At 42.2% G+C, this 15,503-nt stretch overlaps 1 protein-coding gene and 1 long non-coding RNA gene across 3 annotated transcripts in view; one reads left to right on the top strand and one right to left on the bottom strand.

Moving 5' to 3' along the window:
- LOC116647838 overlaps positions 1 to 3,207 on the top strand; it is a 39,345-nt gene extending 36,138 nt beyond the window's left edge. Inside the window, exon 3 of the long non-coding RNA XR_004302406.1 lies at positions 3,126 to 3,207. This is a non-coding gene — a long non-coding RNA (uncharacterized LOC116647838). The remainder of the gene's footprint in view (positions 1 to 3,125) is intronic.
- Positions 1 to 15,503, bottom strand: part of KCNJ16 (potassium inwardly rectifying channel subfamily J member 16) — a 69,479-nt gene that overhangs the window by 8,809 nt on the left and 45,167 nt on the right. The window lies entirely within an intron of this gene.

The following is a 15,503-nucleotide window of genomic DNA, read 5'->3' as shown; positions in this document are numbered from 1 at the left end:
TGGGTTGTGAGATTGAGCCCCACGTCGGGCTCTGAGCTAGGCGTGGAACCTGCTTAAGATTTTCTCTCTCCCTGTCCCCCTGCCCCTCCCTCTCTCTAATTAAAAAAAAAAAAAAAAAAGTTTTGTGCCAGGGGGCTCTCTACTATGCAATGAGCAAACAACTGAACTGAATCCAGACCTGGGAGGGAGAAGCAGAAGTCTGGTGTTACAATATTGCTAGTAACTTTACCTGGAGAGCCTCTTTCTAGTCCATTTTTTTCTTGAGCAAGTAATATCTACATCCTGATTGTAAATCCTGCTGCATCCCAAATGATGCTGTGTTTTATAAAGAAGTAGGAAAAAAATAGAGGCTGGGATTATGTTTCCCCATTTTCTGGATGTCAAGATCATACCAAAATAATAAGAATTATAAATCTGAATTATCCTGCCTTAAAAACAAATTACCTTAATAAGCAATAGTCTGAAATAAAATGTGTTTTGGTGTTGCAGAGAAGTCATGAATTGGGAGGCAGATTCCAGTTCCAGGTCTGTCCCCAACATCCTGAGTGGCTTAGGAAAGTAACTTTTCTCTGAACCTCAGTGTCCTTATGCATGATACAGGGATAAGAATACCTATGTTACTGAGTGACTGTGAGTCTGAGTGAGATAAGGACTGGGAAGACATCTTTCACTGGGCCAAGCTCATACTAATTACTCAGTAATTGTTGCATGAGTCTGAATCCTACAAGGGCTCAGTTTCCCCCGCTATAAAATATCAGAGCATCTGCTTGAACCCTGTCAAAGAGCTTTCCACTTGCATGACAGAAGGGCCGACAATGTGGCTCCCAGTAGATATTTCTACTTAAGCTCAGGGATGGCACCACTGTTTCCCACCACTAAGCCACGTGGCCCAATTCTCTGTCTTTCCACTAGCTCCCCAAAGCTCCAGGGACCAGATCATTTAGCTTTCCTTTTCACAACTGTCACCAAATGGGAAATCCCCTATTCCTTGTCCTCAACACACATGCACGCACGCGCACCCCCTCCCCCCAACACACACACACACGCACACACACTCGCATGTATATGCATACACATGCTTTCAACTCAGTTTTAAAAATGTATTGCTTAAAAAAAATTGGATTGCTATTTCCTCTGAACAACCAAGCTAAAGGGAACAAGACTGACAAGCTTGGCAAAGTTAACAGGTTAAAGAAATTCACAGGGTGGTTATCATGTTTATTCTTTGTCTTAAGTGGTATGGGCACGTTTTACGAAGATGGTTCTGAAGGTTTCTCTTATTCTTATCGTGATAATCAGCCCATCCCTGTCTTGAGTGCATACCAGCCTGAGTTGCTCAGAACTTACTTTGCGCTGTATCTGGGTTGGTCACAGAAGCTGGGTATCATGAGATCTTATGTCCTTTTAAAGACCACAGTTCAATTTCCTCTTGGTGCAGAAGAGGATCTGATATAACTCTACAATTTCTCCTGAATCAGTTTAAGAAAGTTTTGTGCTGGGGTGCCTGGGTGGCACCCAGTGATCTCTAAAACTCTCCAATGAGAATTTGTTGCTGTCTTCATTCTTTTGTCTTTTTTTGTTGTTTTTAATCGAGCTCCCACTGTGTGCCAGGACCACCCACTTTAGGAATTAGTAAGAGTCTTGCTTCTGTGGAACGTGCCTTTGAGGGCTGTCAAAATGAAGCATTAACGTGGAGAATGGCTGGAGCAAGGAGGGAGGCTGCCTTTTGGCCAGGGTGATCAGAGAGCGTTTGGTGAAGGACTTGACCTTCAAGTGAGAGCATGCTCGTCACTGCTCCTGCCTGTGCCCTTCGGTAAACATGTTCTCAACTTGGGCCTTGTTCTCCGTCCTATTTTGCTTGTTTGAGACACAGTCACTATCTAGTTGTTAAGGCTCTCGCTATTTACAGGTGTACTCTGGATGCTGCGCCCTTTGTTCTAAGCTTTTTTAAGGCCTCATTCTCACAGGAACCTATCATTGCAGGAGCTCATCTGCATTTTTATCACTGAAATCAGGCTTTCCTGATCAGGTAAAAACCTGGTTTTACCTGGTCTACGTAACACCCTTCTAACTCATCTCTTGCTACTTTCATACAGAGCGATAGCTCGAACCTGAAATGTAAATAACCCTTCTCCTGCTACCGTGGGTCCCGTCCATGCTCCATATTATGGTTGGTCTTACATTAGCGTTGTTAAAGGACAAAAGTATGGGGATCAAAGACTTGGATTCTAGTCATGGTTCTACCACATCTCAGCTGCATCTTACAAATATCTTTCAGCTTCCTTTTATTGATTTAAAACATAGGGACAGGGCGCCTGGGTGGCTCAGTCGGTTAAGCGTCTGCCTTCGGTTCAGGTCATGATCCCGGGGTCCTGGGATCGAGCCCCACATCAGGCTCCCTGCTCAGTGGGGAGCCTGCTTCTCCCTCTGCCTTTCCCCTTGGGTGTGCTCTCTCTTTCGCTCTTGCTCTCTCTCACTCTCTCTCAAATAAATATAATCTTTTAAAAAAATAAATAAAACATAGGGACAATGGTTGACTCTTTCAAAACCTTTTGGTAGAGAATGAATGGCATAATATAAAAGAGTACCATGGCCAGCATCTTGCAAGCTGTCCCTATTTATAGCCTCTGTTTAACCCTTAACTTGAATACATATTTCTCCTCTGTTTCTTGCAATAGCTTATAATACTGGGTCTTTATCTAGTCTGGGAGAGATGGCTGTCTGAGCTACAATCTGTAAAATGAGTACAAGTTAACCAAATAAGAAGAAAGAGAAAGAGTTTCCCAGGCAGATAAACAGCATTTGCAAAGGCTCTGTGACTCAAGGATGCATAGGGCATGCTTTCCAAAGAACTGAATTCAGGCAGTGGAGGCGCGGGGCGGGGGGGGGGGGGGGGGGGGGGGGGGGGGCGGGGGAGGGAGGGGGGGAGGAAGGGGAAAGTGGTTGGGGGGGGGGGGGGGGGGTGGGGGGGTGGGGGGGGTAGTCGAAGCTGGAAAGAGAGCTCGAGACAGAGCATAAGTGATCTAGCGGGAGAATTTAAGATTTGGGTCTTTCTCCCAAGAGCAATAAAAGCAATTGAAGTACCTTCACTAAGAGCACAGCATAATATTTCCATTTTTCAAAAGACCACTCTGACGATCCAGTGGAAAATCGGTTGGAGAAATTTAAAAGCTGACGCGGGGAGTAACCCAGGAAGGCATTTCAATGATCAGGTAAGAGAGGATGGTGGCTAGGGATGGGGTGACTGGGGTATGGACACTGGGGAGGGTATGTGCTCTGGTAAGCGCTGTGAATTGTGCAAGACTGTTGAATCTCAGATCTGTACCTCTGAAACAAATAATGCAATATATGTCAAGAAAGAAAAAAAGAAGAAGAAGAATGTAGCAGAAGGGGAAGAATGAAGGGGGGGAAATCGGAGGGGGAGAAGAACCATGAGAGACGATGGACTCTGAAAAACAAACTGAGGGTTCTAGAGGGGAGGGGGGTGGGAGGATGGGTTAGCCTGGTGATGGGTATTGAGGAGGGCACGTTCTGCATGGAGCACTGGGTGTTATGCACAAACAATGAATCATGGAACACTACATCTAAAACTAATGATGTAATGTATGGGGATTAACATAACAATAAAAAAATTAAAAAAAAAAAAAAAAGAGAGGATGGTGGCTAGGTTTAGGATGATGCGGTGCAAATGGAAGAAGCCACTTATCACCGGAATGTTTCTTCACCTGCACCTGGAGCAGAGTCACATGACCTTGGAGTGACCAATCAGAACTTCACAAACAAGACTGCTTCTTGAGGCGGTGATGCAAGGATGCCGAAGCCTATTATTCCGGGCAACTACATGGAGTCAGGAGGTCACTCGTGTGGCAGAGCATCTAAGTGGCTCCTGAGAAGGGCACAAGTCACAGCTCCTGGGGAGACAGCTCCTGAGATAAGATTTTCATTTCGTCCTGCTCCCTGCTTCTGCTCATATCAGGTGTTCTCTTTTCATCCTTCCTTTGATGCTATAAGCTACCTGTTACCTTTCCAATAATATTCTCTTCTGCTTGTGTTACCCAGGGATAGTTTTCATCGCTTGAAACAGAGAAAATTCAGTTAAACTTCAGTTTCATTTGCATTTTAAAAATATCTCCCAGATGCAAGAGTATGGTCTAATCACTCTCCCTTACTCCCATCACATAAACCAGCAGCAAGTCCTGTGGGCTCACCTTCAAAGTAGATCTTAAATCTAATCATGTCTCCTGGTAGTCAAAGCCCCCACGTATTCAACGGACCCCTAAGAGATTTTCTCTTTCTGCCCTTGTCATATTTCTATCTACCCTTTTTAAAAATAAAATCAAAACATGTCACTCTCCTGCTTAAAACCCTCCAGCATCTTCCCAGTCTTCCCATTGCAGTTAGAGGAATTTGCATAATCTGTACTGTAGGCAGAGCAGATATCTCTGACCTCTGCTCACCTCTGGAAATTACTTCCTACCATTCTCCTTCCTACTGTCCACTCTCTAGCGTCACTGTGTCTCCCTCTTTCACTAACACAAAGGTCCAAAAATTATAGTCTAAGGGCCAAATCTGGCTCACTGGTCACTTTCATAAAGTTTTATTGGAACACAACATTCAGACCATTATTTATAAAATTGTCTGCAGCTACTTACTTAAGACTTGAGTGGTTGCAACAGAAACAATGTGATTCACAAAGCCAAAATATTTATGATCTGACTCTTTACAGAAAGAGTCTGCTAAATTCCACTCTAAAGCACCAGCCCATTCCTGCCTCAGGGCCTTTGTACTTCCTTTTCTGCCTGCGTGACTTCTTCTCATCACTGAAGTCTCCTCTTCAATGTCACCTTTTCAGAGAGGCCATGTCTGAAGAAGAGGTAAACGAAAATCCTCCCCCACATCCTTATTTTCTGAATCGTAAACATGATTTTCATTTCAAAACGCTTGCCGCGACTGGTTGATGACTTGTTTGTTGGCTGGATGGCGCCATGGAATAGGTTGTAAGCTTCGTGAAAAAAGATCCCCTTGACTTCTTTGCTACTGCAGCTCCAACAGCCAGACTAACACATAACGTGCAGGTACTCACTAAGTAGACACTGAAGGAATGAACTAATACATCCTTAAGGAGATTTTAGTCCTAGTAAAAGCATCAGCATTCCTCGAAGTGTTAAAACATCAATGCTGATGGTTCTGCAAACATCAGCTCTCAGTTCCTTCCATTTACCTTGCTTCTCCCCTATCCTAGCTTCCAGTTCACACATAGTTAAAAAATATATATATCATACTGTTTACTTCAGGCTAGCAGCTTCCCTAGGACTGCAGATTTCACTATGCTAATGCCCGTAATTGTGCTGCAGAACTCCGGAAATCTGGAGTTGGAAAAAAAAAAAAAAATGAGCTTGGCACTAAGAAGTATTTCGTAAAGTTTATTAAAGCAACGATTGCATTATTAGAAGTGTGGTTCTCCCAACACTGATGCATGTAATTATATCGTCATTTTAATGATATGTTCAAATATAATATATATTATGCTATTTAATTTGAGCTGTTTCTGGAGGTAAGATGGCACGAAGTGGCATCTAGGAGTTTGCAACAGCCTCTGATCCAGCAACTCCATTTGTGTCAGTTTATCCTAAAGAAACTATCATGGATGAGCATAGCGACGTGGCTAATTTGTACAACTATTCGTAGTAGCAAATTTTGGCCCTGGCCTAGCCATCTAATAAATGTGGGATTGTTTCATAGATAATGGTACAATCATAATATTACTTGGTACTTTTAATATAGCCATTAAAAGTGATGGAGTAGAATAAGAAACATTGTGAAACATATCATCCGGTGGAAAAAATAAAACAGGGCTAAAAAAAAAAAAAAAAGAGCTGTAAAACAGCTTGTATGATTTTTTTTTTTTTTGGTATAACAGAATGCTGTACAACAAAATGTTAATTGTGGCCCTCTCTGTCTGGTGTGATGATTTTTTGCTCTTCCTTTTTCTTCTCTTTGCTTATTTATATTTTACAGTGAACATGCATTGCTTTAGCAAAGAAAGAAAAGCAGGTAATTTCAGTTGGTACTAATTCTGAGGCTCCACAAAGGGAAAGCAAACCAATAGCAATCTAAAAGCATTTATTAGGGCCTTTAAAAGGCAACTATAAATAGCCCAGAGAGGCAGACAGTCCTACAGACATTTAAAGTCAGACATTGATGCTGTAATTTTTGCTGGAACAATTCACAGAAACAAATATAGTGACATTTAATTCATCTAAGTAAAACCAGATCTCATTTAAAACGGGGGGGGGGGGGTGGGATGGAGAGGGAATCGGGTCAGATTTGGCCACTGGAGACCAATTGCAGAAATCATGAAAGCAGTTGGTAACAAATCAGGGATACATAAAGCAAAGTTAAAATTAAACAGGCATCAAATGCAATCCTCCCTCTCGGTGCCCGCTTTTCTCCCTTCCCCATTCCAAAACATATTAAACTGTTAATACCTTCATTTCTTGGCTGGCTATACCAAAGTCTGTTTTAGGCATCTTTCTTTTATCTTAATATTTTCAATAACTTTGGAAAGAAAATGTTAAAAGTTGTGCTATTTTGCAACTTTACTACTTTAAGCCCTATGTTGTTAGATTTTAAGACCCAAGGAAATGGTCCTTTGAAATGGGTGGATTTAAGAAGGGCAGTCAGATGTTTATGATGTAGATTTACCTAAATAGATGGCCCTAGCCAGTTCTTAATAATTCATTTTCATGAACTCCAAAACCTCATTAAGATACCTCCGCAAGCAGTAGAACATAGCAGTGTTTCTTAAAGTGTAGTCTACCACCAACCTGCTTGCAAAATCCTAGGGGAGAACGTTACACCTGCAGGTCCTTGGACTTCACTTCAATCATTTTGATCCCCTTCCCTCTCTCCCCAGCCCCAGTTGATTCTTATATATCCTCAAGATAGAGATCTACTATCTTAGCATTTCAAGAATTGAGACACTAAGATTGAGTTCAGATATCTGCTTAATCATTAGTGAGACTAGGCACTTGTGCATAAGTGTCTTATCCTCTTTGAGCCATGATTTGCCCATCTGAAAAATGCAAATCATACAATTGCCATGAAGATTAAATGAAGTTGTGTTCCCAAATCTCCTTTCACGGTGCTGGTACTCAATACATATTTAATTTCAGTGCTTCTAGCTATGACTACAGTCCATTCAAGTATAGATCTAAATGATGAGAGAGAGAGAGAGAGAGAGAGACTGCCATTTTCTTTAACCATAAATTATTAGATTGGTAATTTCCCAGACTTGTTTGAAAGTTCCCTTCTAGAATCTAATTGTCTGGACATAACCTTCAGGGAGACATGGCAGATCTGCCCAGAAAAGCCGCAAGTATCATTAAGAATAGGAGTCATTATGTTCTAGTCACCCACCTTGCTTTCTAAATGCCAGGTTACCAGGGGCGCCTGGGTGGCTCAGTCATTAAATGCCAGGTTACCTATGACTGACCTTTAGTAGCTTCCACATAGTCTGGTTTGGGAGCTGCTTTGGTTGAACCTAGGTGTGCATTCCAAAACAAATATCATCTATGGAAAACATATGTGCCATGACTTTTGACCTTCTTCAAGTTTGGTATTTATGGCATGCCAACAGAAAACCCAGTGCTGTCTCTCTGTTGGCATTTTCCCATTTTGTGCAAACTGCCTGCAAATTGACCTTTTTGGCACAGAGAATCTACTGATTGGCCTATTCAATCTGGGAATCACTGAACTCACACACATGATTTGCTAGTGGACCAGGAACTCCCTGAATAGTGTCTATAACTTCTTTACCCTTTAAATGATCGAGTTTCTACATTAAGCTGTCAAAATGAAAACTCAGGACATCTTCTTTGAGGAGGAAAAGAAAGCAACTGTTATTGGCTGTTATCTCAGTTTCCATTGTCCCTTGTGGATACGGATAAATTGAGAAAAGGCCTTTAAAATGTAAGACAAAAGATCTCCCTGGGAAGATCCAGATAGGTAGCCTACTGGGGCAGTACCTTGAGCTCCCTGTTGCCTATTACAGGAGATTAGCTTTCTATTAGCCTGTGCCTTTTCAAGGGTACTTGGCAAAAAAAACATTGCCATTTATCACAGATAATAGAAGATTTAAGTAGCTGATGGAAGTTAGAGTATTTGATAGACTCTTGAATTTCCATGCATTTTGTTTTTTATACTTTCTCCACCAGTTATAGTTCTGTCTCCACTACAGTGTTATAGAAGCAGAATGAATTATCCTACCCTGAGTTGGAAGGTTTGATTCTATTATCTATGAATGCCTATGCAAACAGAGGTGACCCAAATTAGTAATAGATCTCTTAAAAAGAGAAGTGATACTATTCCCAGTATATTTATCTTGATGGACACTAGGGAGTTCAGTGTGGGGCAGATGGGGACACCTATGCTAAGATATTTAAACCTTCATCGTAAAAGAGACCGTTTCATTTAGCTAAACTATATCAATGCCTGTAATGAGCTAGAAAAAAATCGTGGAAACAACCTTAGTGTATTCTTCAATTCGATTAAAATTCAACTATATCTGAGGCATTATGAGGGCTATTACTGAGCATTATGAGGACTATTACTGCCCTGGAGGAGCCTCCATTTGCCAAGTATACCACAGACATCTTGTCAACCCGCTGAAGAACAGAGGTATCTATAGTAGAATAATAAAGTGGCATTATGCTGTAAATCCAAAAGAAAGGTGGTTGGGTTTGAGACCTTCCCAGCATCTAAGGTGCAAAGGTGCTTCTCCAGCATTTTGCTTTTCTGGTTAGTTCTTGATTTTCTAGGCTAATGAAGGAAGATGGTGCTATAGATAAGTCACAGGAGGAAAGCAATGAGAAATCAATTTGCATTTGGCTTGGAATAAATCATATGCTTTGGAAAGAATGCCCCATTTCTGTACTTTGCAGGCTATTAAAATGATTTTTCTGTTCCGCGAATTCAAGCTATCAGACAGGCAGGATATAATCAAGGGGAACATTCTGGGCAGTTGAGCAAAAGGCAGTTTAGGAATTTTTATTTTTAATTTCTTGGGCTAATTCATCCAGCAGATAATCTGCCTATGGAAATTTAAGTGGCGCTTGGCTTGAACAAATAGATTTCCCACATCGAAATCTAAATTCATTCTTAGCCAAGAATGTACACAGCACAGCTATATGTAAGAAGGTTTCCAATGTGTTTTGAAAATTCAACAATTTTTAGCTACTGATTTTATTAAAAATTATTCATACAATTGTAACTGTAGCCAACATGGCCTCTCTTCATTTGAGACTGATTGGAGGATGGGATGGAAACGAATGCTTTCTCTGGTAATATAATCACCTTTTGCTTCAACTTCATAAAAATGCCACTTTGCACCCATGTCTGGTAGATAACATTTATGAAAAACTCATTCAACAGATGAGTCTTGGCAGTACTGCTGAAGTTTAAAATCTTAATGGAAAGAATATGTTATGAACTAAAATAGCTTTTTCCATTCATAGAGTTTAGGAGCAGAGGAAGAAATATTGGCTTTTTAACTGAGAAATGTAAACATCATTGGCATTTGAACTTCCAAATTTCATGTGACTTTCCAGTAGAGAGATAGATTGGATGCCCTCATTGAAAAAAAAAATTACAAACCAATCCTCAACGGCAGATTTTCAACAACTTGTGAACAGGCCCGTGCCAGCTTCCATATCCACAAACATTTAAGAAAGGGAACATAATAGGCTGAGGGAATATTTGTCCTATTAGTCATTCATAGTTGGCTAAATGGCACTAAAATCTCGTGAAAACCAAAGGCCCCACCCCTTCCTCTCCAGCACCACCAACACAGAACTTCCACTTGGTTCTTAAGTTCTTGGTCCCAGGCTTGCCTTGGCAACACAAGATCTATGCCCGTGCCAACAAGCAAAACTGATCTCCACTTCCCCACCTCAGCAGCGCCCTTCATGTCCTCTATCCTGGTCGTTTGAATCAAAGAGCACTCTTTGTATGGAAACAACACATTGGGATTTGTGACCTTGCCCATCTGGAGGCGTATTTCCCTAGTCCCTTTCCCCAAGGAGACTTTACGGTCAGTTCAATAGAACAGCACTAATAAAAATCTCAATTATCTAAACAATGATGGCCAGGAAGTCAAAAAACACCACCAAGGAGCTCAGTGTGGTGCAACCTTGGTTCCAGCCAATAGGCAATTTGTGATGCTAATCAAGGTTTCTCTGTGTGCTCCCTGCTTCTACTTTTAGTGACATCTTCCCCTCAGTCCAGCTGGATCTTTTCTTTCCGAGTCTCAATGCTGTGTCACGCTCCCTTCATCCTAACAGCCATCCTGAAAAGCAAATTTTATTATATCCTTTATGCTTTGCACATTAACAAACTAAGGCTTAGAGAGATGAAGTTGTCTACTAAAGAAGTAGGCCTCAGCCCAGGTCTCCATAACTAGATTATAAGTGGTGCATAAAGGTTAATGTCATGCTCTTGGATGTACATTTTTTTTTGTATATAAGGCTCGAGCCAGATCTTCTAGAATCAGGGAGATTGTGTGCTATTCCTGGAAGTCCAAACACCAGAGTTGTAGGGAAATATTTCAGCATCTGTGGTTGTTTTCAAGCTTTCCTGACATATATCTACCCACTTTACAGATAAGATCAGCCCTTGATGTGCACACCAGGATACACGAGCATAAATGACTATCAACCAGGATAATCCCACCTCATCGAACCATTAAGAAGTGTCAGCAAGGAAAGAGGAAATTCAGAGCTGGGGTGGGGGGGGTGTTGGGGAATGCTGTCAATGAAAGCTTATTGGGCGCTGCCTTTTCATGGAGAGGAATGTTTCCAACTGTGAGATTACACCGCCAGTGGGTGGGCTTGTTGGCTTTGGACGCCCTTTGGAATGAAGCCAGTGTTTGAACACAAAGGGAAAAACAATCTAGTGTGGATGATGTCACAGAGCATCCTGAGGAAAGCAGCAAGGATAACGCTTCCTACTGCTTGGATCCAAAGAACACAGACTTATTTTGGTATGAATTCCTTGTGCAGCCAGTAGCTTGACTCTTATGGAGGGATCAGTCCTAATCATAAAGACTCAGCGCTGGAGAGGAGGGTGTGTGTCTGTCAGTCTGGTTCCTGATCTATGAGTTAGAAAATCAACACCCCCACCTCCCCTCCACACATGCTCTAGATTGTTTATGAATCCCTCTAAGTAGGCAAAGGCCATTTCCACTGGGGAAGACAGAACCTGGGCTTGCTCTCTTCGAGGACACTCGGAAATCTGCCTTCTCATATGATTATGGTGATTATTAGATATGGGGAGGCAGGTGTAGGGAAGAGGGACCCAAAACAGAAGGAGCTTTTTGTCAGTGGCAGCCCAGCAACGTTAAAATAAAGAGACATTCATGCCATAACCAATGACTGAGGAGAGTCTATTTGTCAGGTCAAATCAGTGATGAAAGAATATCTATGCATTGTAAATATTTTTAAATTGTCTGTGTATTTTGATATCTTGACGTCCTAAAAAAGGAAAACAAAACAAAACAACACAACATTCTGTGGGGAGAGACTGCCCCTCCTAGGGCTAGGAAATTCTTAGAGATAACAAAGGACCCTGGCTGGAAGATGCTTCTGATGATAATAACTGATGCAGAGCCCTATCTCATCCATCTGGCCCATACACTCAAGGAGGCAATATTCTTCTGCCTTAGTCATCCTAGGGCCAGGTATCAAGGAGCTAAGGACCACTCCCATAGCCCAAAGCCCACCAAAATTATTTAAACTAGCCAATACTAAACTAGGCATCCTGTCCTGCCTTACCTTCTCCACACAAATCCCTATAAAGGTCATGGCTTCGACCATCCCCTCACTCCTGTCTTTTGTCCTCCGACCACCCTGGGGTCTTTCCCTTGTGGCCCTGTGCTGAGTGCTGAGCTTCCTGTCTTGAGGGCCTGTGAGTATAATAAACTGTGTTTTCCTGAGCCTTGACGCTGTCCGCTCTTGGGACCCGACCTGACCATCTCATAAAAGAATGCAAAACCACCTAAGGTTGGGATGGGAAAAAACACAATTCCATCTTTATGGCAAAAGAAACTCCACAAGGGTAAAGAACGTATTGCCCATTACAGGCCAGAATTTTTAGGTAGAAGTAGCGCCTTCCACTCCGGAGAGGTATCTTGTAACATTGTAGGTGAACGACAGCATGTTCTGAGTCTTCTAGGCTTGAGAGTGTTGGCCACGGCTGACCAAGCAGCTGGTGGTAGAGCATCACTGTCAAAGCTTCTTGCTCTCAGGATGGGGGCCCGGGAAGCTTTGGAAAGAGTCACCCCAAATGGCTGTGAGCACTTACTTAGGGAGAAGATAGCAATGTCTTTCTAAGTATCAAATCAGATATATGTGGATATAGGTAATACAATGGCCAGAGTCTTAAGGTCAAAGCTAAGGACTTAGGATTGCTGGAGTGGGGCATTATCTGTGCTTGGAGGCAGGCCCAGCTACGCAATTGCTGAAGAACACAACTTCAGCTGAGCTGCAGGAGGAGAATAAAGAGAGAAAAGAATTACAGTTTATCAGCTTAACAGCCACCCAGGGAGAGGCCAAGGGACGACAAAGAAGGGAACACACAGAGGTGGGGAATTTAAGAGAAGTGAGAAGAGGCAGCAAGTTCGGACTTGGGCAGGCAAGCATTCACATTAAAGAGGGATAGCCCAAAGTCGCAGGGCTCTAGGTGTGGAGCTGGGGTTTAGGATCTGGGCTCCCGACAGAGAAAGGGTAAGGGTCAGGTACAATCCTCAGCCTGAAAAGAAACCCGTCTTAAGTGCCAGGCACTGTATGTCCATGTATCTGTTTAATTTTTCTCCAAATTCTGGCAACCAGTTGTCAGCATCATCCCCATGTTAAGGATGCAGAATTGAAGCTGAACTAGTTTGGTAGATCTATCCAGGGTCACACAGAGAGTAAATATTGGGGCGGGGGGAGGTGGAGACTACAAGAGATTCATGCCATTCCACAACTTAAGTTTGAAACCTTAAGAAGAGGAGCTATTAGAAACAGAATCAGGATAAAAGGGGGTCTCTGGACCTGATCTCAGGGGGGAAAAAGTCACTATGACTGGGCACAGGTTCAGAGTAGAGCTAACTGCAAGAGATACAGGCTAAGTCCCGTAAGGTGTGTTTTAGAACCCCTTAGGTGCTCTATGGATTGACCCATCTCAAAACCGGGAGCAGAAGTGCACGTGTGTAGGGTCAATGCCCTTAGTTCTAGGGATCGGAATAATTCACAGCAGGGAAATGTAGGCAAATGATTTCCCTCAAAGCTGATCAGTCTCAAGCCCAGAGGTGAGCACTTAGGAAAGCTTAAATGAGCTTAAAAACACATCTTCCCAGAAAATCAAGGCAAAAATTCAACAAAAATAGTTTTTCATCCACACAGAATTTCCAGTGAAAGTCATCAAAGTTTGTTCCATTGGAGACAATTCATATCTGAAGTGTAATGTTCAACTCTGGGTATCTTGCTTTTTAAGAGAAGTCACTATCATGGTCAGAAGTGGAGCATAGGAAGAAGTGAAGAAGAAGAAAACATCGAAGAAAATACAGACTCATGTGTTCAAAACCTTTGCTGAGTACCAACTATATCCCTTGTACTGTGAACTAGTTGTACTGAGATCATCACATGACTCTGCCCCAAGGAGTTCATCGGCTTGAATGCAGAGATGGGACATTTCTATCCATCAAGAGAGAAAGGAGTTTGCTGTGTGATGCTACAGAGCGTGGGGCAAGGGTCTGGGTGTGGGAAGCAGATTTAATATCTGCACCAAGACTATTTTATTGTGAAGATTAGGACTCTCTACTCAGAATTTGGGTGATCAGCTTGAAGAATATATAGATGTTTCCTGAATTTGATAGGAGGTTTCAACTATGTAACTCTGAAGGTCTCTTTTGTTCACAAAGATTTAAGGATTTTGTGTTATGTTTCATTAACTAGTAAATAGCATCTACTCCAAATCTATGAGATGAATAGTGGTGAAAGACTGTCCAAGAGGATTAAACATAAAGTGTCAGAAAGACCTCATTGTCTCCTTAAAGTAAAAACACTTGAGTCTTCTAATTTGTTTTAAATCTTATCAGCCATATTTCATAACAATAGGAAAGATCATACTGACCCATGTTTTTTGTTCATTGCACTGACTTTATTTTAGCTGATCTGTTTTCTTTTCACTCTGTATTTCTGTGCTATTTCTGTGCATGCCCTAAACTAAAAACAAACAAAACCAAAAAACACCAAACAAACAAACAAAAAACCCTCTGCCTGGATCATGAATTTTTCTTAGAAAAAAAAAAAAATTAGAGAAAACCCAGGATAATGGTTGACAGGGAAGTTTCCAAGGGCAGGAAATGCTTCTGGATCAGTTCAATCTTGTGTTCCAGGATGCCCCTGAGTCCCGCTGTGAGATTGGGCAGACCATCTCTTATAGGTGAACCAAATTCAGGTTCTGATGGTCTGGTCTTAGAAGGGCCTATCACAACCTATCATTCCAGAGATATTATTTATATAATGGAAACAAAAGAGTGCCTTTGCCTTCATCCTTTAGATTTGATTTTTGGAGTCAGACTGATTTCTCTTTGCATCTCATCTCCACCATGTACCTAGCTGAATTCAGAGTAGTTATTTTACCTCTTTGATCCCCATCCCTTCAAAAAGGGTAATTCAGAGAATTAAATCAGATACCATTGTCAACGAGTAGGTGTCCCATAAATGTCAGTAGTTTTCACCTGAAGCTTAGCACTCGGACAAACTAGGAACTTTGCCCCGGCTGATTTGAAGCTGCTACTGTGACCATGCGAGAGACAGCTGTTCTGATTTTAAGAGATCAAAATGTGAAATGACTGATTCACCTTCATTAAACTAGGTCCACACCAAAGAACACCCCTCATTCTCTCGTTGGCTTCCATTACCCGCCATGCTGGCACAACATATCTTCCCTGACCTGCCCTGCCATCGCTGGCCTGCAGAGACTGGGCTCATCAAAGAGGTGAGGCCCAGGGCTGGAATGCGGATGTCTGAATGTTCAATACTGCTGGTCAGAAAGCCAAGTCAGAAGCAGGTGGAGGCTGGTGTAAATTGCCAGGACTACTACCTTGGACAATGCAACAGTAGCCTACCTTCCTTATGATGAAATTGCAATTGGCTGGCCTTTTCTCAAGCCTGAGAACCAGAGGGTACGTTCCTTGGAGTTAAGTCATTTGAGATATTACTCCGAGCTTAGCTATTAACCCACTATCACGTCTACATCAGTTTCCCCCCTAACGTGGAGCCATTAACCATTGTCTCCACGTAGTTTGTGCTCACTTGGTGCCAGATGCCCTATCGAACGAGATTCAGTGATATCTAAGAGACAGGCATTATTAAAGGCATCTGAACAGGAGGCAGAGAGAAGCTAAGTAACTTGGGAAGGTCACACTTCTGATAAGCAGCCAATTTGGGCTCTACCTGCAG

The sequence above is a fragment of the Phoca vitulina genome, unplaced genomic scaffold (genome assembly GCF_004348235.1).
Source record: "Phoca vitulina isolate PV1807 unplaced genomic scaffold, GSC_HSeal_1.0 scaffold41, whole genome shotgun sequence".
Lineage (NCBI taxonomy): Eukaryota > Metazoa > Chordata > Mammalia > Carnivora > Phocidae > Phoca > Phoca vitulina.
This window is presented reverse-complemented; position numbering and strand designations above follow the sequence as displayed.